Here is a 27,422-nt window from a genome sequence, read left to right on the forward strand (position 1 = left end):
CGCAAACGGTTTAGGGTTTTCCAGATAGCCCATGGTTGGTCATGGCCAGTTTCAAGACATTCATCTGGGATGATGCCTCTCTCTGTCCATTGGGTTGTCTGGCTGCCCAGGCTGTTCCACTGGTTTTGCCACTCCGTGGTCCTGGCGACAGATAGTGTGGTCCCCAGTTCTGGAGTGGTATCCAGGAAGCTGCTTCTGGACGTGAGCCGTTTCTGGGGGGCGAGATGTTCGTGCAGTGAGTGCCGGTTGTCATGGGCCTGCTTGCTGCGCTTTGCTTTGGCGGTGACTGCTCTGCGGATGTCAGGGGGTGCGATGCCTGAGAGGGCGTAGAGGCAGTGTGTGGGGGTTGTTTTGATGCACCCAGTCACTATCCTGCAGGTCTCGTTGAGGACAGGGTCCAGTTTGTGTGCGTGACTTGATTTATACCATGCTGGGCAGGCATATTCGGCGGTTGAGAAGCTAGAAGTTAGAAACTAGCTAGAAACTACTAGTCGCCATTAAATTGGCCAAAATATAATGTGCATTTGTATGATAAAAAAGTACCCATACTGTGTGCTAGACACCTTTAGTTGGGTGCAAGCAGTATTGACATTTCAAGTCCCAATTTATTTGCCCACTATTAATTTTGGAAGCACATTATTTAGACTGATAGTTCTTGGAGAAGATATAGTAAGAATCATAGATTGACAGTATACACACATTTTATAAAACAAACTTCAGGGAGCAATCATCCAGGTAATTTTCCAGTTGGAGGTCTTGTGGTATAATCGTCCTCCAGGGTATGTCTTGAAGTGACTCTGTTACAGTTATTTACTTGTTTGTTTGTTGCAATAAACCATCATTTGCATGGCGTGACTTATGGTGGTTATGTATTTATATTTGTCTGCTAATGAGGCCAGATGTGCCTGCTGGGAGGCATATAGCTTCTTTGACCATAATTGAGGCTTTAGGCTTTGCAGCAGTGTGTGCCGACAAGCTACTTAACCATATCAGAAAAGTCTGCATAAATAAAAAAGAATAGAGTTTGATAATAAATGAAGAGGTACAGTTTGGTACGGTAAACTTTGTTTAGGCCTTGAGTGTGTCAATTACTCTTGACTGGCATGCATCAATGACTTAGCAGAAAGCCACTTACAGTCCCTGTTTAAGACCCCGGACCCCAGATTGCCCCGTCATGTTCATCAGTGTGAGATTGTGCTGCATACTGTAACTAATCCACATTCAGCAGACCTAAAAATATACATACACCCATTTTCACTTTAACCATTAGTTAGTATTGGGCTAGTGATAGAGCCAGGTCAGAGCTGGTTCAACCCTTTAAGAACTAGTTTTTCTTTCCATATCACAGTCTTTTTAACTGTTTTCACTCATCTTGAGATTACTCTGACTTTCTGTTAAGGACCACCATGCACAAAGGACAAATCACAGAGTTTGAATGTCCTTGTTGTCCTCAAATGATGTACCTCCACTGATAAAAGTTGTCGTACAACATTTGGGAACGGTCTCTTCGGCCAATATTTCCAAATGAGTGGGTACTCATGAAGACTGGAAAGACAGGATTTATATAAAAACACCTTAACCCCTGATGTAGCTGGTTATTGCATCTAGCGCAGCCAAGTTTTGGGGCCAGCATAAGCCAGATTTTCTGGATCTTTATCAGTGCTTTTTGTTTAATTGGCTGTTGAAACGAAAAACTGCTTTTAAGTCAGGCACTAGTTCTAAAGCACCATGACCACATGAATGAAAAAGGCCTAATACATGTTTGGCTCATTCTGTAGCTTTACAACTGGCCTTTACCCCTTACTTTTTCCCATTTAGAAAAGTAGTACTGATATAATGTTGATAGCATGTCAGTGTTGGCGAATATGAGGCAGGACATGAAAGGCAACTGCATTGGCATGTAGTGTGGCATGTTCCTTTTACACTCATGTTCAGCCCTTTGACTGCCTCTGCTGCTGACTTTTTCACCATCTGTAGCTTTTGCAAAGAAAAGCCAGCAGAGGAAATGCAAAAAAAGTAACCTTTAAAAATGACATTGGCATAGAAATGAGATATAACATAGAAACAATATTTTATTGTAATCATTTGTACTCGACACACACTGACCATAATGAAATTACAATGAATGAAGCCAGTTTGGTGCCTTCACGGTGAATAAAGGTCTAATTACGTTTCCCTTACCCGCCGTAGCTTTTATAGGCCTTTTAAGGTTTCTTCCCCTTTCCTTCATTGTTTTACTTCCTCTTTCCAGAGTGCAGTAATTTCACTAATATCGGATGTCGACCAGCCCAGGTGCAGGAATAGAAGAGTAGGCGCTCAGACAGCCTGAAATATGTGGCTGTCTTAGGTCTTATTACCAGTGCACTGCCTACAGGCACCTTATCCAATTGGGATTACACTGAGCATCGCTCATACATTAACTCAACTTAAACAGCTGATCAATACTTGATATTTTGTGATTTCCCCCATGAAAGAATCAGTATATGACTCTACCCCACTGCTACTCCAAATTGCACTTTTCCCCACTGCTAATCCCATTCATTTGTACTATTCAGGCAGAAAAAAAAGTGTTTCCTTGTTCTATTTTACAGTTTTTATGTTTTATTTTGTAAAGAAAGAAAGAAAGAAAGAAAGAAAGAAAGAAAGAAAGAAAGAAAGAAAGAAAGAAAGAAAGAAAGAAAGAAAGAAAGAAAGAAAGAAAGAAAGAAAGAAAGAAAGAAAGAAAGAAAGAAAGAAAGAAAGGAAAAACCTCTTCATCAGTGTTTGGTTTCATTATGCTTGAATGTATTGCTGATTTTGTTCAACAGGAAGCAATCATTTCCTGGCACAGTTGGTCACAACTGAGCTTGTGGAGGTTGATAATTAAGATAAAAACACATTGTGGTGTATTGAGGTAAGTGACCTGCCGCTCTGTTCAGATAAGACTCTAATTAATCCAGGCTGAATTGCAGTAATGTAAAATAAAGATAATTACTAAATCACCAGGCTACGTTGCTTTGATAGATTTTTGTAACTCACTGTTATTGCTGCAAGGAATAAGAAATTAAATGGATTATATCAGAGCTTTTTTAGATGGATTACAACTGCTTTTAAATAACCGCAAGAGCAATTTCATCAGCCCTGCAATTCGAGAATCCACTGACAGGCACTGCATGATTCAAATTGAACTTGCTCTCATCATTTTAATAAAGCGCTTCAGTCTTCACCCCCAGCAGGCACACAAGCGCGCGCACACACACACACACACACACACACACACACACACACACACACACACACACACACACACACACACACACACACACACACACACATACACAATAGAAATTGTGCACAGCAGAGGCTCTATTTAATTTTAAAGAATACACATACATTTACAAAATACATTCATAATTTCTACAGACAACTGCCACTGTGTTCGAAACTTGGTTGAATATTTTGAAGGCTTTTCAGAAACGGTGTATAAAGATGATAGATGGTGGTAAACCAGTTTTTGATTTCATTTTTGTTTATTTTTTCTGCTTTCAAAGAGTCCTCAGCGAGAATTGAGACAGCCAATCACAAGAATTTGTAGTCCGACATATTCAATACACATAGCCCCTTTGAGAATGGTTTGTGTGTTTGAAGCTCAAGGTTTAAAAACAGTAAATAGTGGACAAGTAATCAAAGGCATGTGATGAGAGATTTCACGGGTGGTTATCTCCAGGTCCTTTTCTGTGTGTGCCGGGAGATTGTGAAGAACTCGACGTGCCAAACGCCCAGGGCTGCCGCAGTGGATGCTCTCCTTTAAAAACCATGTTGGCACAGAGCCCCCTATCGAAGCCAAGGCCCAACTCTGTAAGCATTCATTATGGCATCCATTAGAATAAACATCTCAAAATCCCATCGGAGCAGCCCCTTCGCTTTTAAGTGCCTTTTGACAAGGCTGTATGCAAGCTGCAAAATGAGAACAGTACCCACATTTTATTGTATTTATTTATTCATTTCTGTATTTATACCTTTTTTTCAAACAGAGCGCTCCTACTGTTTTTACACGAAAAGCTTTTAAATGTTTGTCTCACTCAAAATGTTCCTGTCTCTGTGGGAAACCAACAGCAGTGCCAGCAAAGGGTGGAAGAGGGCCTAATTGCTAATCTGTGCTCTTGTAAGTGCATCAACACAACAGAAGAAAGTGCATTTGTGTCTGCACTTAAACATGTTCATAAGATATAGCCTACAGCGTTTAAACCGGTCAAATCAGCTGTGCATAAACCTCAGGGAATATATGAGGGCCAAACTAAAAGCTGACACAGAAATGATTTTAAATCCAATGAGTTCGAATCATCTTTGTCCTAAAGAGACAAAGTTTAATCAGGTTGGGCTACACAAGTGCCATTTACTTATTGATGCACTCAATAAGGGCAGGCTGATGGCCAATATTCCACAAAATCTCACGGAAGAGGTTGTCAGTTTTGAAAGATCATAAATAATGCAAAGCCGAGCGATCCACCAGGTTCACTGCCTGCTATTAGTTACACTTTAAATACACGAGATGCCCAGGCTGAGTTTGGTTATTTGTGTTGCATGTGTGAAATATAAAGGCAGACAAAACTTTCTCCTTTAGACGAGGATTCACACAGTCCGCGGCTTTCTTGAAGACAGATGAGCTTTGAGTTTTCGTGTTAAACTTTAAAGTCAAGCAAGAGGATCGCAACAACAAAGTGCAGCCCTCAGTCTGAGAAATGTGTCTCTTCCCTGCTGCAGCAGCAGCTCTTCTGCCAACAAGCCCTGTTTGGGCAGAAGAACAAAAAGACAACAAAAGGGAGCGCTGAAACAAACCAGCAGGCATTATCATCACCATTATTGACAACAGCAACAGCAGTAATAACAACAACAAAGGGAATCCTGGGATATCAAGTCACATTTGTTTCTCCATTTGCTGTGTGAAACGTACTGTAATAAGGCTGCCTTTCCACTTTCATTTGGAGTGCCAGAGTTGTTGGCGGGCCGCGGACAGGAGGGTTTCATCAGCTCCCTTTTTAAGCAGCAGACTTCACTCTCAACCTAACTAGGCCAACATGCCTGACACTTTGCGTTGGAGTACAAGAATCCAACATAAATGAAACACAGATGATTGGTAAAATGATCTGATACACATAAGAGAGTGTCATCGGGCTGTCATGTCTGCCTTGTTCCCCGTTGGTGTGCAGCGGCACACCAAGGGCCGTGTCGACTCTCCTCCTTTCCCCCCCACACCTCCCCGCTCCCCACGCAGTTCAGGGACGCCGGCCGTCTGCCTGAGTGACAGGCAGACGGAGAGACGAGCTGAATGGGGCTGTGAATGCCTCCCAATGCAAACAGAGAAGTAAAGAGAGGGAAGCACTCAACAACACTCAAGTAAACCTCATTAAAAAGTGAAACTAAAGCCAAGATGGTTATTATTAAAGCAGAAATTCAAATAAGATGATGAAGCATCCAGAAAATTGAAAGAAAGAAGAGTAAAAAAAAAAAAAAAAAAAAAAAAACAGGATTGTAGATCAGGAGACAGCTTTACCTTTCTCTTCCTGTCAGACCAGTGTCTGAGTTGCAGATTAAATCACGCAGATATTCACATATTGGAAATTTAAAGCCAATATTCTTCAGCAGTTCTAATTCAGCAGTGCATGAGTCACTTTTCCGCCCTCGTGTTGCTGTATTAGCTATCACATCCGCCTAATCTAATTAAGTAAACAACTCTGCAGTGCTGAAGGATGGGCGTCGTATTAGATCAAAGGTACTTTTCTTCTGCTTCCTTTGAAAATTCAAAACAATGGAACTAGAACATTTGAATAAAAGCAGATTTCAGAAAGATTTTTCTTTTGATTGAGGCCTGAAACACATACCAATCTGATGCAATTTTCTTCTGTTCGTGGCTCATTCTCTGGTTACCAGCATTGTAATACATATGGATGCAAAATATATATAATCCTCATTATATCTGAAGCTACTTTTAGATAATCATTATAATAATTATTTAAAACAATATTCCGACACCCATGTGCCTGCAAGTCCGTCATTTCCGTCAACATGTAAAAGAGGAGGCAGTGAGAAAAAAATAAATACCAGCGGTGTTTGTTGGAAATTAAGCAAATTGGATCATTTGCTGCTTGGATGCAGAAGAATGATGTTTCACCCCTTCAAATTTACAAATAAAGTACCTAATAATGCCAAGCAATTAGGAAGGACTTTCACTACACAACAGGGAATGGAGTGATTGCTAATGTGGATTAGACTGCTTTATGCAGCTGGAGGAAGGATGGGGGTTGACACTGAAAGGTGGTGTTATACTAGCACCAAGGACAATGCTTTAAATGCCACACTCCAGCAGCAAGGAGGGATTTGTCTCTAATTAATTTCCAAAGATTTTGGTCGTCCACGTTTCTGAAGGCCAGCCTGGTGGCCGTGCCCTCCGGTAGCTGGAGCCCTGAACAAATGTTGTACATCATTAAAGAATATCAAGTATCTTTTTGTGATCTCACCTTGCCATTTCTCACTACATCATCTACAATCTTTCTGCTTAATTGCTGATTAAAAAAAAAAAGAAAGTCAGAAATCGAAAAAAAATACTACATTCTTTCAGTTTTGGTAACTCTTTTGTCCATTAGTTAATATGGCACTACATATATATATATATAGAGAGAGATTTTATTATATATACATTTTGCTATTAACTAAACCCATGAGGTCGACCTCAGGAAATAGTGAGGGAATATTTCAGACCTTTTCTCTGTGTCTCCTAAACTTTGCAGCACAAACGTGCCGCCGTCTCCTCAGTGAAACAGTTGCAGGACAGTTTATCTGAGCTCTGCCATCTGACGAAAGGGTTTAGTGGCGGCAGGGGATGTGGTTCTGGATGACAGATTTTAATTACAGGAACACAGACCGGTGACACTCGAATGACCAGTCGCAGCTTACCATCAGCCAATCATCACTGATAACCAGATGATGAGCGCAGAGCGACCAATTAGCTGTGAAAGGGCAGCGGTGCCACATCAGCTACAGTGCTGCTATGCTGCATGATCTACGTTGTAGGTGCAAATCTCAGAGGGCACACTGTTGAAGTCCTGTCACAGTGGTTAGAAGTGTGAAGCCCCAAGTCAGTCAGCAGGCAGAGTTGTCTGCAAGTTAACAGGTTTAAAAACATGTTATCCGGCCATTTTCAGTTGTTCTGCAAGTTTTCTCTCATTCTTTCATGTGGATTTTTTTTTTGTTTTATTGGTTTATTATCCTTTACCTGTTAGGCTACAACTAAATTATAAAGCAAATGTCAGCCTGTCTGATTATGCTCCGATTACTATAGATTTCCTGAGAAAGGTACTCCCAAATCCCAGGTCAAAGCACGGGATGCAAACTGTGCAGCATCTGTGGCAGTTCCAGTAGTATTAAATGTGCATATTTACATGTTAGACCAACCAAAGTAGGTTAAGTTCAATTTCAGTTGGACTGAGATCTTATGATGCATTTTAAAGCTATGATTTAAGTCAGAATTATGCAATGATTTGGTTTCTTCTAACATTACGTAAACATACTGACTGATAAGTGAAGTGACAACCATCTGTCAGCCTGCAGGCGTAAAAATCATGTTCATTTTTAAATACATCTTAAAAGCTGTTCATTGTTATACAGTTTAAATGGTTTTTTTTTTTTCATATTGTCTGAATTTCAAAAGAGGACATTCCAGCAGTATAACAGTTTTTCATTACTGTGCTTTTGTCTCCACTGCATTGCATGTAAGTTGTATTGCTGTTACAATCAGAATTTTATATCCATCAATGACATATTTCCAGCAGTATTTTCTATTTCTTTCTCTTTTTTTATAACTGAGAAAAGCCTTATATTTTTTTTTCTGTTTTCTTTTGTTATTAAAGAAAAAGCAATGCTATAACAATGCTGATCTGTCAAAACCCCTGTACCTTTGCTAAAAACACGTAGCTTAATTGTTTCCAAGATTAACCAATTTTTGACACTTTTTTCCTCCAATGTTTCTGCAACACAGTAGTTCAAGTTAAGTGTATGATGTTATGAGCAAACATCCCTGCAAGTGAAAAAGGGTTTACTGCAAAGCACACAACTACTTTCATCAGCGGGTTTCAGTGCTTGATCACTCACCTGTGTGGCTGTTGCAGCAAGTGTAGTTAATATCCTTAACTGTGATCATATTTGCTTTAGACCAGTGGCTGCTCCACCAGTGGAGCCATGCAGGACTGCGAGGGTGTGATGCTCGGGCCAACAGCAGCACACAGCAGAGGCCTTTCCTGCTTCACGCGGAGCGTGGAGCGAACCCGAGAAGCAACATTCTTGTTATTCTGTGGTCTCAGCCTGCTGGTCTGTAGATACATAGGCATTTGGGTGAGTGGCTGAGAGTAGCACACTGTGAATGGCAACACCCCAGACAAATTACATGGCGAGAGAAGAGGGGCCTCTCTCCCGCTGAGCCATGGTGGCATCACAGGGGCGGAAAATGACAATTCCTTGAAAAGGTCATACAAGATGTCTGCACTGTGATACGAGCGTACAGCCAATCTGACAATCTTAATTCAAATCATGACATTCCCCCAAAAAGTAGAACGTTTTCATCCCCCCATGTCAGAACAGCAGCCTGACCTTTAGCATGTAAGAACTTCACTGAGTTTTAACAAATGCTAATCAGAGCCTTTCATTAACTGGTTTCTCACTCGTACCCACCATTTGCAATTTATGCATTTCACACTGAGATTCAAAGGGGTAAAAGGATTTCTGTTAGATTGTATTAATACATCAATTTTCTCACTGAACTCAGCCATCTGATGTGACATGATGGATGGCAAAGTGGTCACGATGAAAATAGAAAACCTAACATTTTTCACATTGTGTGTTTTAAATAAGCTTGTGATTATTTATGCCAGTAAGCAGTGTCTATTTACTGCTTCTCCCCCATATAAGCTGTTTTTTTAGGTTATATATTGGAAGATAGTGTTATAAATGAATGTCATGCTTCAACCAACCCCCTACTCGCATGGCCAATGTTGCCCCTCACACCTTAATGCTACTGCAGATGAAATGTCATGGAATATTCACTCTACTTCTGCTTCGATGGGCTCTTTTCTAGGCTCTTTATAATTATTTTGGGCTATTTTTTTTCCATCATAAATCTGAAGGATTTCAGATAATATACATTTGCATAATAAATCCAAAGTTATCTTAATTAACCTATTTAAAAAATTGCAAAATGCAAAATCAAATTCAAACAAAAAAGTCAGACATTTCAGCTGTTTTTGAAAAGAGGTGGTCTTGGATGCTCCATTCATGAGCACTGACAGACACCAGAGCTTAAATTTTGACAGCATGTCATTGGAGATTCTTACCTGTCCTTGCTTTTCCATTACAGGCAATAGTTAAGTGACCCACTCTAAAGCGGCTAAAGTGTCGAGCTGAAATTGTAGTTTGTTGGAATAATGGTCCATCAAGTACCAGTCCATAATAGATGACTAACGTGTGACAGCCTGACTATGTCAAGATGCTGACGGACATTTATGTCAGAAATCTTCTGAGACGGTCTAATGGTTGCTCTCCCAAAATGGTGAAGAATAGTGAGTAATCTAAGTTTAAATTCATTATTTTCTTCTCTTTCTTCTTTTTTTTGAGGGGAGGTTATGTGTCTTGGCCAACCACAGCAAAATCAAAGTCCGCTCAAATTGTGTAAATAACTATTATGTATGAGTTTACATCAGTAAAATAAACTCTAATGAAGAATTTACACTTTTTTGAGTCTGTTCTGTGTTAGCAGCAATGGCGACATCACATGTCATGTAACTGAGTGAGGTTAATGAGAAATCATATTCCATACTTTCTTTTCAAAATGTACTGTATCTTACGTGAAGATTTTTATCCAAACACAAAAATAGCAGAGCACAAGCATGAATGTGTAAAATGGAACAGATCACTTGTAAAGACTATAATGTTATCTAATATTTATCTAATGTTTAAAACTGTTGCTGTTCTCTTACCGGAAAATGACAACGTCAATCTTCCTCTTAGTTCGCTTCATCAAAGTTGCAGCGAAGATTTGATTCATTGTCTATCATGAATTCCAAACAAGATGAACCCATTTGCTCTTCTCACGTGTCTAATGTTTAGCCTATTTCATAAAAGTTCAAAATTGTGGCCCCTTTGGAGCCCAAAACACACCCCTGTCCTGTCCAGCGATTGACTGTTTCCCCACAGCTAATAAATCATCTTACAGTTGTATAAGATTATATTTACCACTTATTTAAAAGTGTATATTTGCATATATATATATATATATATATATACGGTATATTATATTTAAAGGGGATATTGTACCACGATAGCTCGGTGTCCACCAACGTTTGTAGAAAACGTTTTTTCTAAAGTTAAACTTTAAGTTACCCATGTTCCAAATCTACCAGAAGTTCTGTCCCCTCAAAGGGCATGTCGTAGATATTCACAGAAATATTCACACAATCCATTCGCCACTGCACCCTGATCTGTGTTGCATTGAGACAATCCAGAGCCCTCGATGAAATCTAAACATGGACAGCTGAACCAGCAGCTACTGCGGGGACCAGAGGAGATAGGGCAGCAAAGCCCTCCTCACAGCTGGGTGCCCAGATTGATAGGCAAGATAGACATAGTGTACGTATTTACTCATCGCTCTGATTGTGTCTGTCTGGAACAGAAGCTTTATTTAAACAGGTCAGGATTGCCAAAGACTGTATGAGAAGCATTATAAATGGATATGCAGAGAGGCCCACGTAACAATATAATGACATTCGCTCATGACTATCTGAAGATGCACAGGAAGCTCATTCCTCACATCAGCCGGGATTCAGCCACCTCTGTATCTGCTTATTTAAATCTCCTCACGGCATCTCACACTATTCCCCACACTCCTCTCAAAACTATCCCTCCACTTCAGAGAAAAAGGCCTTTAATATATGAAATGCCGATGCTGCTGTGTCAGTTGGAGAGAGTTCAGGTTTTACAAGAAGCAGCACTCCAGGATGCGACCCCATGCCACTCATATCTTATGTTTCATTGTAACATTTCTTTTGCTGAGGTTAATGAGCTTGACACCAGGTGCCCTCTGCCTGCTCCACATCCTTGCACTCTTTCCGCTTTTCTCTCTGCATGCCATCAACCGGCGGCTGAAAACAGCGATTTCATTTAGCTCATGCAGCATGGGGAAAGTTATCAAGCAGCAGAGTGGTCACCTGTGCTTTTCAAGGCTGTTAAGCAAGGTCAGACATTCGTGTTGTTTCCACTTGGTTTGCCAGTCAGAGCTTCTGAAGGATTAATTGTCCCTACACAGTCTTATTCACAGTCTTTCACAAACAGATCCATGACTTCTCTCTTTTCATTTAAGGTGTTTGCTAATCATTAGAAGCAATTTTAATTTTGCAGTGTGGGTATTTTCTATGCTGTTCTAATTATTTGATAACAACCAAACACGAGCCAATTTGAAGGACCTACATTTAAATCTGTGGACTCATGCATTTTTAATTGAACATTATTGTAGCATTAACAGCTGAATATGCAACCAGCCTTTTCTCACATTTGTCCCAACCTTAAGTAAAAGTGCCTTAAATTAAAAGGCTATAGAAATCAATATAAGTAGCATCTATGAGAGAGCACATGTCTTCGTCAGTCTGTCTCCTAATGCATCTCAGCGCATGCCCTGCTCTTGCGTCTAAAAGCACTTAATGTGCAATGAGCAGCCGCCCACCTCAGATGCTGCCAAATGATGGAGATGAATTGTCTGAGGAAGCTTAAAAGTTTGGTCTAATGCTACATTAATGGATTATCTGGCCCTGCCTTTTCTGTAAGAGTGAAACTTGTCATGTGGAGAAGCGTTGTCAGAACATACAAAATGTTATTAGCACCTCTACAAACTCAGGAGTGAGTTTAAGCAACACACTCATTTTGATAAACATCTTAAAACATGGCAAGTGTTTGAATTTCTGGTTACATCTGGCTGACGTTGCTTCATCATCATACTTTGCTTGCCATCTGGATGGTGATAATGTACTAGAGTGGCTTTAATAATACATTTTAAAACCACATAAAATGAATTTCATTTCAACAAGAGCAGAGGGGATGATAGTGAGATTGAGAATCTAAGCTTTCTGACACGGACAGAGATAGAGGTCTGAGCTGTCCACTCTGGGTCATTTCCACAGAACAATTTGATACAGATTTCTTACTGGCTGTAAATTGCCTGTTTTCCTCCTCTTAAAGGTGTACTAGCCACTTCGTTCAGTCAGGAAGCTTTATCCTACACATATGGACAACCTCACCGATTTGTAAGAGGAGAACAGTGAATCTGCAGCGCCAGCGAGTGAAGCTGCAGAGGACTGCATGAAAAGAACTCATTAAAAGTGTGACTCACACACAGACGCTCCAGCTTGCACAGGGTTGAGATAATTTGTGAGTAAATCCAAGGCTGTGGTCCAACAACATATTCCTAATTGTCTCTGCACACCCACGCGCTCTTGCACGCACACACATTCACATACTTTATGGCACATGAGCTCTTCCCTCACACTGTTAGAGTCAAAACTAAAAAATGGATGAGATCTTTGTCACTCAAATGGCTGTAGGTTTCTTAAGTGCTGTCAGAGCACTGAAGAGGCCAGCATGCATTATGGAAGATGGTGGCTTGCTAAGCACCTCGGCTCTCTGCCTTTCCACGGCACAAAATTGTCTAATGGAGTTGAAGACATGGTGGTTTCTTTAGCAACCGACAGCATAATTCTATAATAACATCTAAAGTTGGGACCTAATTAATTGTAGAGATATATCACAGGCTTAGGGCCCCTCTGCGCTGTCTGTTGCTGCAAATTCCTTTCATCTGGGGTGCTAAGGAGCATTTATGAGAGTTTACCAGATTAGCCCCAGACACAGGATCTTTAAAGAGAGCTGCTTGTTCTCTTAAGATTGGAGATCTGTCTTCCCTGAACTGCAATATGTGGATAGACTAATAACACCCTATTGTGTGTTCATGAGCCTGGTTTGACCGGAGGGCTAAAAATGGAGCTGGTTGAACAAGAGAGAGCCTTTTTTTGTTATTGATAACTATAGCAGATTATGCACGGTGTTCATATAAATCTGCATACAGTGCATGCCTTTCCAATTCTGCAGTGGATTTTCTTCCGCAGCATGCATTTCCAGAAGCAGCTTGGGTCCATCAGACGTAGATACGCATCGGTGTAGATTAACCAAAAGCTACAGCATCACACATTCTGAAATTAGACTTATCTATAAGTTGCTGCCCGCTGATTAGATGGCAGAGATCATCAGCTTCTCGTTACAGCCACCGTGTAGGGTGATTCATGGAGAAGTAACAGAACAAAGATCTTTTTTTTCTTTTTCAAAGAAAGTATTAAGTACTAATATTATGTATTTCCAGTTTTGGCAAGATCTAGTACTCTCCTGATAAGACCAAGGTCATCTGTTAGGAGTGTCTGCATAGGAAATGAGTTTAAGCTCCCAGCAGAGTCAGCAGGAAGGATGGAGCGAGGAGTTAATAGTCACTGCTCTGGTTTTAAAGTCCGTCTGCGGTCCTAGTTGAGTTCTTCACCCACTGACAATGGATATGCGCAGAGACGGGAGGATGGGACGCAAGTGACAGAACTGATAGTGAAAGGGAGATTTAACAACAGAGAATATAAAGGGGTGTCCACGTGGCACCATCATCCATCCCTTTACCCAAATCACTTTCAAATGTCCTCTCTGTAAGGTGCAACTTTCGCTCTCTATTCACACACCAGAAATCCAAATTATTCACACTCCTGCAGACTGCATCCAGAGTGTACTGTGGTAGTTAAGTGAATTTCCCCATGTGCCATTTTGGGTGTGCACAAGAAGCTGTCTTACCTGCAGTTTGTGTCAGTCACAGCTGGCAATGACGAATGATTAAGGTGGATTTGACATGAAATGTTGGACGTAGTCACCCTCTACCTTTTCTCCACCCATTAGTCTCTGAGAGGCGTACTTGACAGGGAGTGCCATCAGGCGGCATCAGCAGAGCTCTCTCCTCCCCCGCAGATGCACCTTGGGCCTGCAGTGGTCTCCTCCTCTTCTTTGTTCTACGCCTGTGTTCAGCATCAGATGACAGCACTGATTATCCTCACTCGGGGTCTTAATAAGACAACTGGAGTACAGAGGCAGCAGAAGGTGAACACAGACACACAAACACAGCAGATCACCCGGCTGTAATCACTACATGCTCTTTCTGTGCTTACTTTACTCCCTTACACTTAACCTGCCTACAGTATGAGTCTGTCCTTAACCCTAATGAGGTCTGAAAATGTCTTTTGGTGATCTTTATGGCTTTAACAATGTTTTCATCTCTACAGTCAAACTCCATGGACTGAGCTACTTATTCCAAATTCCTTTATAACATTATATTTATGTCACACTTTGGATTGCATACAAGTATCTTTGCAGGAAGTTTAGTCTTTAAAATCACAGTGCTTTGAATGCCCCTCCATCCTTTTACCGACAATTTGACTGAATTGTAAGCAATTAGGTTTCAAAAATGCTAACTGGAAGGTTTCCAGTAGTTTTTTTCTCCAATAATAATGGGATGTTTTCTGTAAATAAATAAAAATACTTCAGATATTCATTGACTGCTTCATAAGAAAAGCTGCTGGCTTGCAAATTATACTTCTCGCTGTGTTCACATTCAGTTTCATTTGCAGAGTTTGACTTCTTTTATCTATATTTTTGCTAACACACAAAAAAAGCCACATAAATAGGAAACTTCAAACACTTCTGTGTAATTGCCAATTGATCAGTCTACTGTGTTACTCAAAACTAAAATCGATGCAAAGGGATTTATTAAATTCAAACAAAGTAAACCGTTAAATGCAATTGGAAATGGTGCCGATGTTGGAGCAGGCTCACAGAAAAAAAAAAAAAAACATTTAGTTTTTGTTTCTGGTCAAATGTGCATGTAAGTGGGAGGAGGTGTGCAGCCTCAACTCTCTAGTGTTGTGTTCCTGCAGGGTGAACGTCTCCCAGTCATCTTCACGATCTCCCCCACTGCCTCCTGGTGGATGCTCCTCACTCTGATATGTGTGTCCCAGCCCACCTGTTCAGCCCTCATTACTGTCAGGCCTGTGTTAATAAATATCCAGGTGTAGAGTGCTCCTCTGTGCCTGTACTTCATCACCGAGGAGCTCAGTCTGCTGGTCGCCCCCTCCTCTCCTGCAGCAGGGCTGACAGGAACCATGATTACACTGTAAGCACTGTAGTTATTCACCTTCTGCCCAAACTCCGACACTGCACTCCATCTTGAGCACCAGTACAGAGACACGCACATATACAGTGTTCTTGCACATATACACACATCCATATAGGAGCACACACACGCTGACAAACAAATACTTACAGATATTTGGTCTTTCATTCCCATTACTTTTCCGTTTCAGTGAGCACGGGTGTGCTGGCAACATGGGCAGCATGTTGCTTCATGCGCTCTCCGAAAATCCCTGCAGCAAAGTTCGGTGACTGCAAATTACTAGTGTAGGTCTACAACACTGAATCACACAGAACTTTGAAACGTGTTGTTTTGAAATACAATCTAATACCCTTTTCTAACCCCTATCATCAAAAAAACCACCATGCTTTCTTTATGATCGGATTTATTATGAGTTGTTGTACATATTCAGTGTGTAGATATGCTGCATGTATATATTTGTATTCTTTCTTTGTAAAACTATGAGAACATTTATTGTGTCATGAAGGTTCAACCATGCTGAACGTTTCATAAATTGCTGTCTTTGACTTTTTTCCTGACTTTTCATGACATCCTTTATATTCAGTGAGAGCGATACTGAAGACAACTACCAAATCTAAAACCCAAACACAACACAAGCCGTTACGCTATGTCTGCGGCCAACCTGGGTCTGAGCATATGCCATTAAAAGTGCAGCTTCATTTTGCAGGGTTCCGTCACACCGCAGAACCAGGTCAAAGCAGAATGACCTATTCTCTCGTTCCTTATCTCAAACCCATGATATCCACTCACAACGTCAAATCTCATTGCATCTGCTGTCCCTTCAGAGTTACAAGTCAAAACTCTTCTGCTTTTGCCTGCTTTCTGCCATAACTAATTTGTTAACTTAAGAAAGAAATTAGTTGCTAGTTTAGTATTTTATACCCCATCTAGGAAATTTGCATTTGCTAATTAGCCTGATAGATCGGACCCACATCTAGGAAGATGAAGGGTCTGAAAACAATCCAAGGGGTGGCACCAGTGGTTGCTTGTCAAACTACCCTTGCATGCAGCTGCTTAGTACTGTGACCAATCAGAGCAACGAACAAGGTGACGTATTCAGCGCCAAAGAGACGTGTCAACAGGAGAGTGCATTGTGTAAAAAAGTGAATTAAACCTTTGCCGTAGCCTATCAGCTACAAAAACAGGAAATATATCTACCTTGCAAAGGAATGATTTGAGTGCCATCTTCTGTTCAATTTTTAAAGAAAAGGTCTTATTCTATAACTGTGAATGCCAAAGCTGATTCAAAAGACCCTTAATCCTCCTCCGCAGCCATCTACACCAATGGATTACGTCGGCAGTCTGTCATCATCATGTTAAACCTGCCCAGAGACTCTCTACAAGGATAGACTGATTTAATTGGCTCCCTGTGACTTTTGTGCATCGTTAATTTGCTTGCGGAACATCTAGATTTCTAGGCTAACATGCAACAACGATTCTGTATTTCTGAAACCATTTTAAGTTATACCTCTTAAATTTAAACACTAAAATCTGAGTTTATCCACCAGTTAAGTGACACAGTTTTGACGAGCCTACCTTTCAGATGGTTGTCACATTACTCCAGCATTAATGTCTGCTATGTGGGGTTCTAACAACCTAGACCAGTTCAAGGCTAAACATGTAACCAGGTTGGTAGTTAGTGTTCAAGTTTAAATTTTGATTGTTAGCACAAAATTGCACACCAATATCAAAGGAAGCAAACATTACAGAAAAGAGGGGTGGAGTGGAGTTTAGTGGGTCTCTACATTTCCTAAAACTGTGAAAAAATATGATTAAAGAAGGAACTGTTTTACGGTTTAGTACTAAAATGTGATAAAAATAATTATGTGATTGTATCAGCTTTCAGCATTAGGCAAGTACGACCTCAGATGAACAACAACACAAAGTTTCCACTGTGCAATTATTTATTTAATAAAGATGGAGCCAAAAAAATAAAATAGAATAATGTGGGCAATACTAATTACTGTTTCTATAAGATATTAGAGGCCAGGTTTCTGCCAGGTGCTGCTAATCATGATCTCTGTTTGCTGGTGTTCTGCATTCAGGTGTGTTTTAACACAGTGCCAAGAGGAAATAACATACGCAACTTAGAGAAGCAATTTCTGCTGCACACCAATCTGGAAGGAGTTATAAAAACCATTTTCAAAATGTGGAATTCATTATTCAACAGTGGGAAAGATTATGGGAAAACCTTCAAGACAGTTGCCAGTCCTCAGAGGAATGGACATCCCAGAAAATGTACCTTGAGGTCAGACCCTAGCGCCCTAGAGGCTACACAGTTGAAAGAAGACTGGACAAGTATGGTTTGGTATTAAGGGTTGACAGGAAAAAAACATCTTCCGTCTATAACGAACATGGAGTAACAAGTGAGGTTTGAACAAACCACAAAATGTCTGCAATGTTATCCTTTGGCAGATAAGACCACAGTGGACAGATGGAGTGTCTGTGCCTTAATGTCCAGTGCTATGTTTTCAAACACCAAATGTAGCATATCAGCAGAAACACCTCATACGTGTCAAACACGGTCATGGTGCGGTGATTTGGGGTTGATCTGCAGCCATAGAACCGGGTCACCTTGTAGTCTCTGAAGCAACCATGAAGTCCTTTGTATAGCCTACCAGAGTATGCTAGCATCAAATGTGAGGCCATCTGTCTGACAACTAAAGCTTCATCAGAACATGGTAATCCGATCGGACAGTTGTCCAAAGCACACCAAAAATTTATATCAGGATGGCTGGAAAAATAAAAGAATCAAGGTTTCAAAGTCAAAGTCCAGACCTCAAGCCAACTAAAGTGCTGTGGTGTGAGCTTTAAAGAGATGTGCATAAGCAAAAGCCAAAAACGTCTATGATCTGAAGTAATTTTGTAAAGAAGGAAACAACGATGGACTACAAGCTATTGAATCGCATTATTGCCTCTGTGATTTTGTCAGCTTGGCTTCATTTTTATGAAATAAATAATGGCACAGTGATGTTTTTACACAGAAAAAGACAGGATTAAAATGAGGGATGCTAGCTTTTGTACACAGGTGGAATATCGAGAATGTCTTTGAACTGAAGGCCATCTCCTGAACTCCTCCAGTCATTGATTGTCACAGGGAATTGTTCATGGTCCTCACATTTTAATGAAAGATATCGCTATTCATGGACCTATGAGTTTCCTGGGTTCATCCATGTAGCTAATAACGCACAGTATCTATACACATATTCCACACAACATACATTTTTAGGTCATCTGTCAGTGCAACTTCGATGCCCGTAACCCAATTGAAGAGCTGTGTTTGCAGCTGCTCTCTGCACAACTGGGCGAACTACCTGAATACGACATGAATTATCTCACTGCTTAGTTGTTAATGCCGAGAGGAATAACACTGAGTATAAGACCTAAAAACATGCCATATTATGACTGCTTTCAAACACATGTGCACTCCTTATTGAATGTATGGAACCAGTAACTGCAGTTCAACTTTATCAATCATGCAGCCAAGTACTGTTCAATCACTGCAAACAGCTGCTTTGAGCATGCTATAGAAAAATAACTACCACATCAGTCACAAATAATGAAATATAATGGTAAGAAAATGAATAATAATGGGAAAAAAATCACAAATGTGAAAATGTTAATTCATTCCCCATCTGGGATGAATAAGGAATTTTTAATTGAATTGAACTGAACATGTCATATAACCTGAAATAAATCTCAATTAAACTGATTAGCAGTTGCTCTAAATATTCTCTTTATGTAAAAGCTAATGTAACATCTGACAAAAAGATTCTACACTGAACAATTCTTAACAAACTATTTACAGCAACCCTTCTGATGACCTAAGTCATTGTCTTCTACAGGGTCTGATTTAAGTACTCTTTACCTCAGTAATAGAGCACAATACCTGTACACCGTGATTGAAGACGCTTCCCTATCTCAAGGCTATTTTAATGTTTTCAAGAGGGTAACTTATTCATAACAGTATTAATTAGTAGAACATAATGCCACAGCTGAATATAAGGTCTCATTTTTTTTACGAGTGGATGTGATTTGTAACAGTATGCTTATTTTTGCATTTAACGTGGGAGTTATAAATGTGTCATCACTGAAGGTGTGTGCTTATTATAGTCCACCAGTTTTTCACCCACTGGTTGTGAAGCTTCACGATCAGAGCTTTTGGCCCTGGCCCTTTGTACATGTGCATTATAAACAAGTGGTCTATTGAGCTGAGAACGACAGAAAATAAGACTCCCTCTGAATAGTGCCCTGTCAATCACAATGTAGCCTTCCTTGCCCATAATGGAGATGCTGCTTGTTTAGAGTTATAATTCACTAAATGAAGGTGTTTATTTTTAAATAAGATGTGCAACTAGTGATAAAGATTATACATTTGTTAGAAAAAAATAAAATTTGTTTGCAACTGGAAGAGATGGGTAGGGATGAGGCAATGTTTTGTAGTCTATGATACAAAATACCATAAAAACAAAAGTACATAAAAGCTATTACATTACTCCTTGAGCATTGGCCAGAAAAAGACAGAAAGAACATGCACATGATTTATTTCCTTTGAGTTGAACTTGTCATCCTGGCCTCACAGTTTGGAGAGATGTGAGGCATTTACAGGTCTTCACAGCCCTGAATATTTGCAAACACTGCATTTATCTTAAAAAAAAAAAATCTTGACAGCGTTTCATGCTATCAGATTTCGTGCATCTTTCTGTGTAGGCCCTTGTCTCATTGCATGTATAAGGTCAATGGAAATCAGTAAGCAGGTCCATAAGAGGGCTCTTGTTTCAGCATCTCCAAGCTGGCAGTGCAGCAATGGCAGTGGCCAGGGGAATAACAGAGAGGACGCAACCACTTGACTCTGGAGAAGCAATCAGAGTCTAAAGGGGCTTAATGCACTACCTTGGGTCTGAGCCACTGCAATTGGGTTTGATAGCCATGTCATTATGAGAAGAGGCTGTCTGGAGGTCTTCAATGGCCAGGGATTAGACAGGGGCGACATGGAGATGGAAAAGAGGGGAGCAGGAGAGCAGGCCATGGGAATCCTTCTGTCCTCATCGTTGGACGTAGGGCACTCTCACCTCCTCAACTCTCTGACATCTTCACATCCCGTCTGCTCTAAGTGATTTCCCTGTGCAACATGCATAAAGGAAGCCCCATTTGGGGTACTAATACTTCGCAGAGGTCAATCCCACATTGTGTTTCTGAGCTTGTTTAACACCAGACATTTTAATTTGCCTCCATGCACACAATTATAGCTTATTTCTTCAACAACAGCTAATTAAAAGAATACAATGCCAGTGACAGTGTCGAAAGCATTTTCTCTCTTTGGTATTGTGTGCTTCCTCCTCCTCCCGCCTTTACACTCTGTAATCAGTGTGAAAGGGAGACAGTCTGAAAGATTTTGGGAAAATGTTAATTACACAACATTGTGCATAAAAATCCGTCTCTTAAACGTAATTTGACATGCAGGCTTTTTTTTTTTATTCTGACAAACTCATTGAAAGCTTTAAGGCGAAAGATGTAACTTCCTCTGCAAACATGTTCACAGACAAGTTGAGACTGTAGAGTGAGAGCTAACAGAGCAGTCAAGTGTCTACGAGAGTGAGAGTGAAGGAAGTCAACCTGTGATGGATGCCATGGCAGATGCTGGGGTAAGAGTTGTCATCAGCGTTCCCAGAGCCTCGTGGAAGAGTGCCAGGTACAGGGCTTTGATTGGGTCTACTGTGGCTGTGCTGTTTGCCACAGTGCAGCTTTGATTAGTGCCTCCATGAAAATGTATGCCCTGCACTCAAAGAAAACTGGGGGAGTAACTACCTGTCAGGAAATTCACAAACAAGGCTACTTAGTGCAAGAGGAGCTGTATATTTTAAAGTGTAATGGTCCCCACTGTTCCTTTTCATGGTGGAGGAGATGGAATGGGTGGGTGGGTCCGTAGGTATGAGGCCCGCCAAATCCCTGTTGGTACCCCACCCTACAGCACCCTGGCAAAAGGTTCCCCTGATTCGGAGGAGGTACCCGATAAGGAGGAGGTGTACTGCTAACACACACACACACACACACACACACACACACACACACACACACAATTACACCGTGTGTGGAAGAAGCTGTACAACAAAGGCTGACTGCCAGATGCTGTGAATACCAAAAATCCCTGTGACACAAAATATATAAATTAATCAGAGTGCAGGTAAATAAATAAATAATGTATACAGTATGAGGAGCTAATTAAATGTGTTTATTCCTGTTATCATATGCTGCCCTCATTTCCAGCACTTGAAGTCATGAATCATTAAGTGGCTGCTAAATTGGTCTCTGGGGCTATCCTAGTGGCAGGGGGCAGTCAGATCCTGTCTGGCAGAAGGCAGGTGTGCAGCGGACAGACGGATGGCCTGTGCTCCTTTAGTCCTCGGACAGTGGCGCCTGACAGAGGGGAAGCAAGCGTCCTGCTGGGAGGTGAGTGCCCAGTGGAGAGCCTGTAGCACGGTGGCTGACAGGACCGCCAGTCAACGGGCCAGCTCCGCTTTGATTAATGAGGGCATTTGAAAGACAATTAGTGGGAGCAGATTTGCCTTCAACTGCCTTATCAATCAGAACTCTTTTAATTCAATGTGTAGCACCCTCTGCACCAAAATGAGTGTGTAAGCATTGCACACGAGGGCAGGAGCAGCTTGCCAGTCAACAGGAGGTGGGAGAGGAACCTATGAAATACAAATGATATTTCTCCTTGAACTTAAGACATAGTTGTTGGTTGACTTGCATATGTTTATGTATAAATGAGACGTATCACTAAAAGCGTGAACAGCTAAAATGAGTAACTATCCTCTTGCTGTTGCAATACAATGTTGTCTTAAGAAACCATTCTAGCGTTTGTATGAACGTTACTCTGTCACATAAAACCAACTTTAACCTCCCCGACCCCACAAAGCAGCGGTGCAGCAATGACCCCTGCAAAAACGACTTTGGAAGAGCTCAAAGAACACTGCAAAGAGTGTTTATCTGGCCTCCAAACTGCCCAGGTACAAATCTGATGGTATCTGTTTGAAACAGTAAGATTCAAACACTGGATGCTGCAAAAAGAGAGGCTTATTTTCTCTACCACTTTGATTTTAATTCTGGTTTTTATGATGTTAAAAAACGAATGTCAAACAAGTCTTGATTTTTATCTTACTTTACAAGAGGGGAGTATGATGCTGACATTATTAAAAAAAAATGTTTTACTTCAACTTGAAACATATCCTGAAAATCTGTGTGTAAAGTTACATTGCAAAATCTCAGGCTTAAATTTCCACTTTGTATAAACAATATTAAAGGTGGGGTAAGTAATTCTATGCACTCCTCATCTTGTGCACGTGAAGTGTGGGAGTTAAGCACTGGCGGCAGCTTGCTCTCTAACTTTTGTTGTTTTAGTTCAAATACCAACAAATGTGATATCATCCAGAAATTTATTTCCATACCTTTTAAAATGTGAAGAACAGCATCACCCTGTAGCAACAGGTCAGTGATACTGACTCCTCAGTTCTAAAAATGTTGTTAGCAGCTATAGAAATTTTCTTTTTCTTTTGAAAGAGAAATTAAGTGTTACATTGGTTCCAGTTACACTTATAACTCTGACAGCTGAGATTTCCCACCAATCTCAGCTGGAACACAACTTTTTAGATGTAGTATTAACTTGGTTATTTTGTGAGGAATAAGGAGTTATCATAATGTGACAAGTTGGTAAATCTCATGAATTAGTAGACTCCATGTACCAGTTGCTAGTCTGCAATTGTGGTCATGTGAGTAATCCAGAAGGTTTAGGTTACATTTAAAGGATTCAGTCTATGTTTGGCCATGACTGAAGAGCAGCATTTAAAGATGCAAGTAAGTCAAATATCATTTAAATGAATTTCCTCTAACAGAGGTTGGGGAATGGATAAGGAAATCCCAGACTGAATGTGTATCCTCCAAACGGCCCCATCCAACTTTCCAGGCAGGTCAAGAATCACTGAAACTTTGTCAAGCATACAAGTATTCATGGTGTATTTTATTACTTTCTTTTAAGAACTAAAAGCTTCATAGGTCAGTTATCAGAAGATATTTTTCAAGTTCATGACAGCTCAGCTGAACAAATAAACAGTTTACACTTCAGTGCTGCAGCTTTCCTCGTAGCTCTCTGAGCCCCCTTTCCAAACAATCACACTTGTCAGTCATTTGAATTCAAATTATTTTCACTTCTGTAGAAATTAAATAGATGTGCCAATGGGCTTAATAAACTGAAAGATGTGTTTTCATAAAGCTGAAAACAGGCAGGAAGGAAGTGTCTCCATTGATCCCACTGCCTGCAAATAAAACAGGGGCGATGTGCAAAAAGAAACAAACAACTCTGGCACAGAGAACATGGGGGAAAAAAATCAATAGGCTCCCTCAGTGGTGGGTCTTCTCTGGTCAGACTATTCTCTGTGGGTTTGGCTTTGTGCAGACAGGGAGGCAGGTGGGGGTGTAGGGGGAGCAGAGTCAACATCCTCTTTATTTTCCAAATTTCTTTTATAATGGGATCTCAGCATGAATGCAGCTCATGTGCATTTAACCCAAAGAGCTCCTTGAGCAAAGCACAACATTGTTTGGTTTGGGCCTCACCTTATACGTGTTAATATCTGCAAATTGTCAGATGGGTTTACGTGAATCTGCTTTAATTGGGCTCTTGACCAATTTCATATGGCTGTGCTGCTTATGAGCGCCACGGCATCTTCTGTGGCTTTAAACAAACCTTGTAGAAATTGAAATAACTACTCGGGTAATGTATTATTCTGCTGAACAGTTTTCAAGAGGATTAAAGATATCTTCTTTTTGTTGTTTTGAAACATCTACTGAAAGTAAAATTGTTTTGGAGCTGGTGGCAGTTATATTGAGCTATTTTTCATCATTTATTTCCCTTGACTGTCTGGCAGTTTCATACTAAACTGATGCAGGAGAACCTCAAAAGTGACTGATATACATAAGGTCTAAGTTCATATAAAGATCATGTAAAGATCATTCAAAATATATATAGGCGGTATATACAAGATGCTGCTCATTTAAGAACTGCATTTCATTACAAAGATGAGCTGGCGTGTTGGTTTGTTGGTCGAATAAAGCTTCATGGATCTAAGTCTAGGTCAAGATACTTTATTATAATCATTGTGTGCATCGACACTAACAGCAAAAAAGTGCACAATGTCATGTTTGCATGCGAGCAATGTCAAAGTGAAAACACAAAACACATGTGAATTATCAATTCATATGATCATGAATCATTTTGCAATATAATTGTGGATGCAGAATTGTGCAAAAATAACCAAATTTGGGCCCAAATGTGGGCAAAACATAATTATCTGTCCAAATACATCTGTATGACACATTTGGTTGTAGACATTTGGCTTTGCTTGCCAGTTTGTTAGGTATTTTTTTTCCTTGGGGGGGGGGGGGTCTCATACCAGCTTTGTGGGCAGTAAGGAACACTGCCTGTTGCCCTCTGTTTCCCATTAGCTGTTTTATTTCACGGGAAATTTGCTTCCTGCTTGCTGTAATTGCTATGTAGGCACCTGCTGATGTGGGCATTAGGATTTTGAATGCAATCTTTTACACAGGTGAGAGTGCACATATATTACCCTTTCAGAAGCACATTATTTGATTTCCTTTTACAATTATTTATCCATACACTGAGAGGAACAAAGACAAAAAGGAAGGGATTGAAGCTGTCTACTAAAAACGTGTGGGTATGTGCCCAAAGATAAAGAACAACATGTGAAAACTCAAAAACATTTATGCAATTTTTTTGCAGTTATTATTGTCACTATTATTATTATTATAATTATAAGAATAAGCGGTTTTAAAAAGAGATACTGTTCTTTAAATAGCAGCAGAAACAGGCATTTATTAAAAGAACCGAGAGGGAATGCGTTCACACCATGTGGTGCAGGCGCAAAGTTGTTTCAGTTCACAACAGAATTAACAACAAAAGGAGCGCTTTCTTCACATTTAATCATACAATTAATGTTCTGTATGAGTATTTGTCCCTGCAACAAGAAGAATAGACTTAATATTGCATGTTGATTGCAATTAGCTGCACCAACAGTATTGGTTTTGAGTTCGGTTGCTGCAAACTGGAACACAATAAGGAGTTTGGAATTCAACACACGTGGTCCTCAATGGTGAAAATGTAGAAAGTCTTTCTCCAGCAGAGGCCAGAACAGAGTGCCATAATGATATTCATTTTCAAACAGGAGAACATTCTAATGGGCAATTAAGATGATCAAGCCTGCCAAGATACACGTGAGGAGCGGAGTGCTGGTGCCAGTGATTACGTGTCCTCCGCCCCTTCCTCCTTCCTGTGCTGGCCCGGACTTTGTCTTATGTGTGTGCATAAGTAGCAGGGAGGGAAAGAGGGAGAAGGCACCAAAAGCACAATATAATTGAACTTTCCACATTATTTCTCACTAATATGTGCTGCCACTTGGTCTCATTAGTGGAATGATGTGCTCTGCCATTCTGGAATGAACTCTTTGCCCGAGTAATTAAGGCTCCTAAAGTTTCTAGTCCTTTGTTTAAAGAATTCGTCCTTGTGCTCTCCATGCCCCATCAGCTGCCTAATTAGCAGGGCCTTTGTGTGATTAAACATTCTCACAGAGATTCCGTTGGATATTTTCCTCTGTTAATGAGTGTTTGTGGACAGCTGGGAACGGACGCCTGCTCCCTCCTCGTAGGACCTCCTGCGCATTGGGTAGACCTCTGTCAGGGCCCGAGAGTGAGAGCTGTCATTTTTTGTAATGGGGATGGAAATTGGTCAAAATCTTCCAAGTCCCCCGTAGGAATGGAAATGCCTTGAAATATAAATGAGGATGAATATTCATATTTCTTCCACTTCAATAAAAAGTGCTGAGTATTAATATACATGTCTGTCAGTTAAAGCAGCACCAGGAACTGGGCGTGCAGTGTCTGCCCATTAACGCAGCCCTTGGCTTCATTTGCTATTATCCTCAGGTTCTTTTTCTCCATAAAGTTGGGGTCACCCTCTCCACAGAGAATTGCACATTGGAGGCTTTCCTTTTGTAACCATTCTTCCATTTAGTGAGTGTCTCAGAGAGAGTGAGAAGGCCCTGAAAGAACCAGAAAGACATTTAATGAAGCCCACTCGGAAGTAAGGTAAGCAGGGGTCAAAACCAAATGAAACGAATAAGCGAGCTGTGTGTGCACTTGGAGGACAGCAGAAATCCAGAGGGAGAATAGAAGTGACTTTGAAAGAAAAAGGCCCAAAGAAGAGGAAGTGGTCCACACTGGTTTTGCTGCCTGGGACAGATGCCCTTCAGCCTTGCAGCAAATTCCCTTCTTCAGCGTCTCTATTTGCCTCATGTTACAATGCAGTGACAAAGAAAATGTGAAGTATTAATCATACATTGGCTTACATTTACAGAAGATTTCAATAATGAGCTGAAATGCTCTGGGTTCACTGCTACAATAAACAAAGACCTTGTATGAGAAAAGACGATGTCCCTGAAAGCCAGCGGCTTGTTTTACAGAACTGGCTCACAATCAATGTTGATCTTAAGTATGACTCTAGCAGAAAGCCATGTCTAATTAGTTATTTATAAAACCTCGCTTTGACATGGAAATGATGTTTACTTTAACTAAGGTCTAGACTGGACTCAAGTTATTTTGCTTTTGGTTATGTAAAATGGAAACATTTTCACTGGCCACTGTGCTGATTAAATGAGAGGAAATAGCAAAGCAGGTCTCATCAATTTAAAATTGTTTCAGTTTGATAAACCACTGCTAAGGTAACTTGCAAATGGAATTGTGAAGTTCATTATGATTCTTTATTTTCATGTGCATCACTCTTTATGAATCAGCTGTCAGAAATGATTATAGATTTAAGTAAATATTTTTAGAAACGATGCCCTAAGTCTGCTAGCCTTTCCTGTGTTGAACCTGGAGCCAGACTGAGAGTCTAAGTAATTATTCAGCTTGACTTTCATGACGAGAAACAAGTAATGAGGTGACGTATTTTTAAAAACACCCTTGTAAACAAAGGTAGGCACATTGAACTGATTATATTTGTGTTTAAAAGGAAAATCTCCAAAGAAGAAGGAACAATGAAACTGAGTTTACA

This window comes from Cololabis saira, chromosome 2 (assembly GCF_033807715.1).
Source record: "Cololabis saira isolate AMF1-May2022 chromosome 2, fColSai1.1, whole genome shotgun sequence".
NCBI lineage: Eukaryota > Metazoa > Chordata > Actinopteri > Beloniformes > Belonidae > Cololabis > Cololabis saira.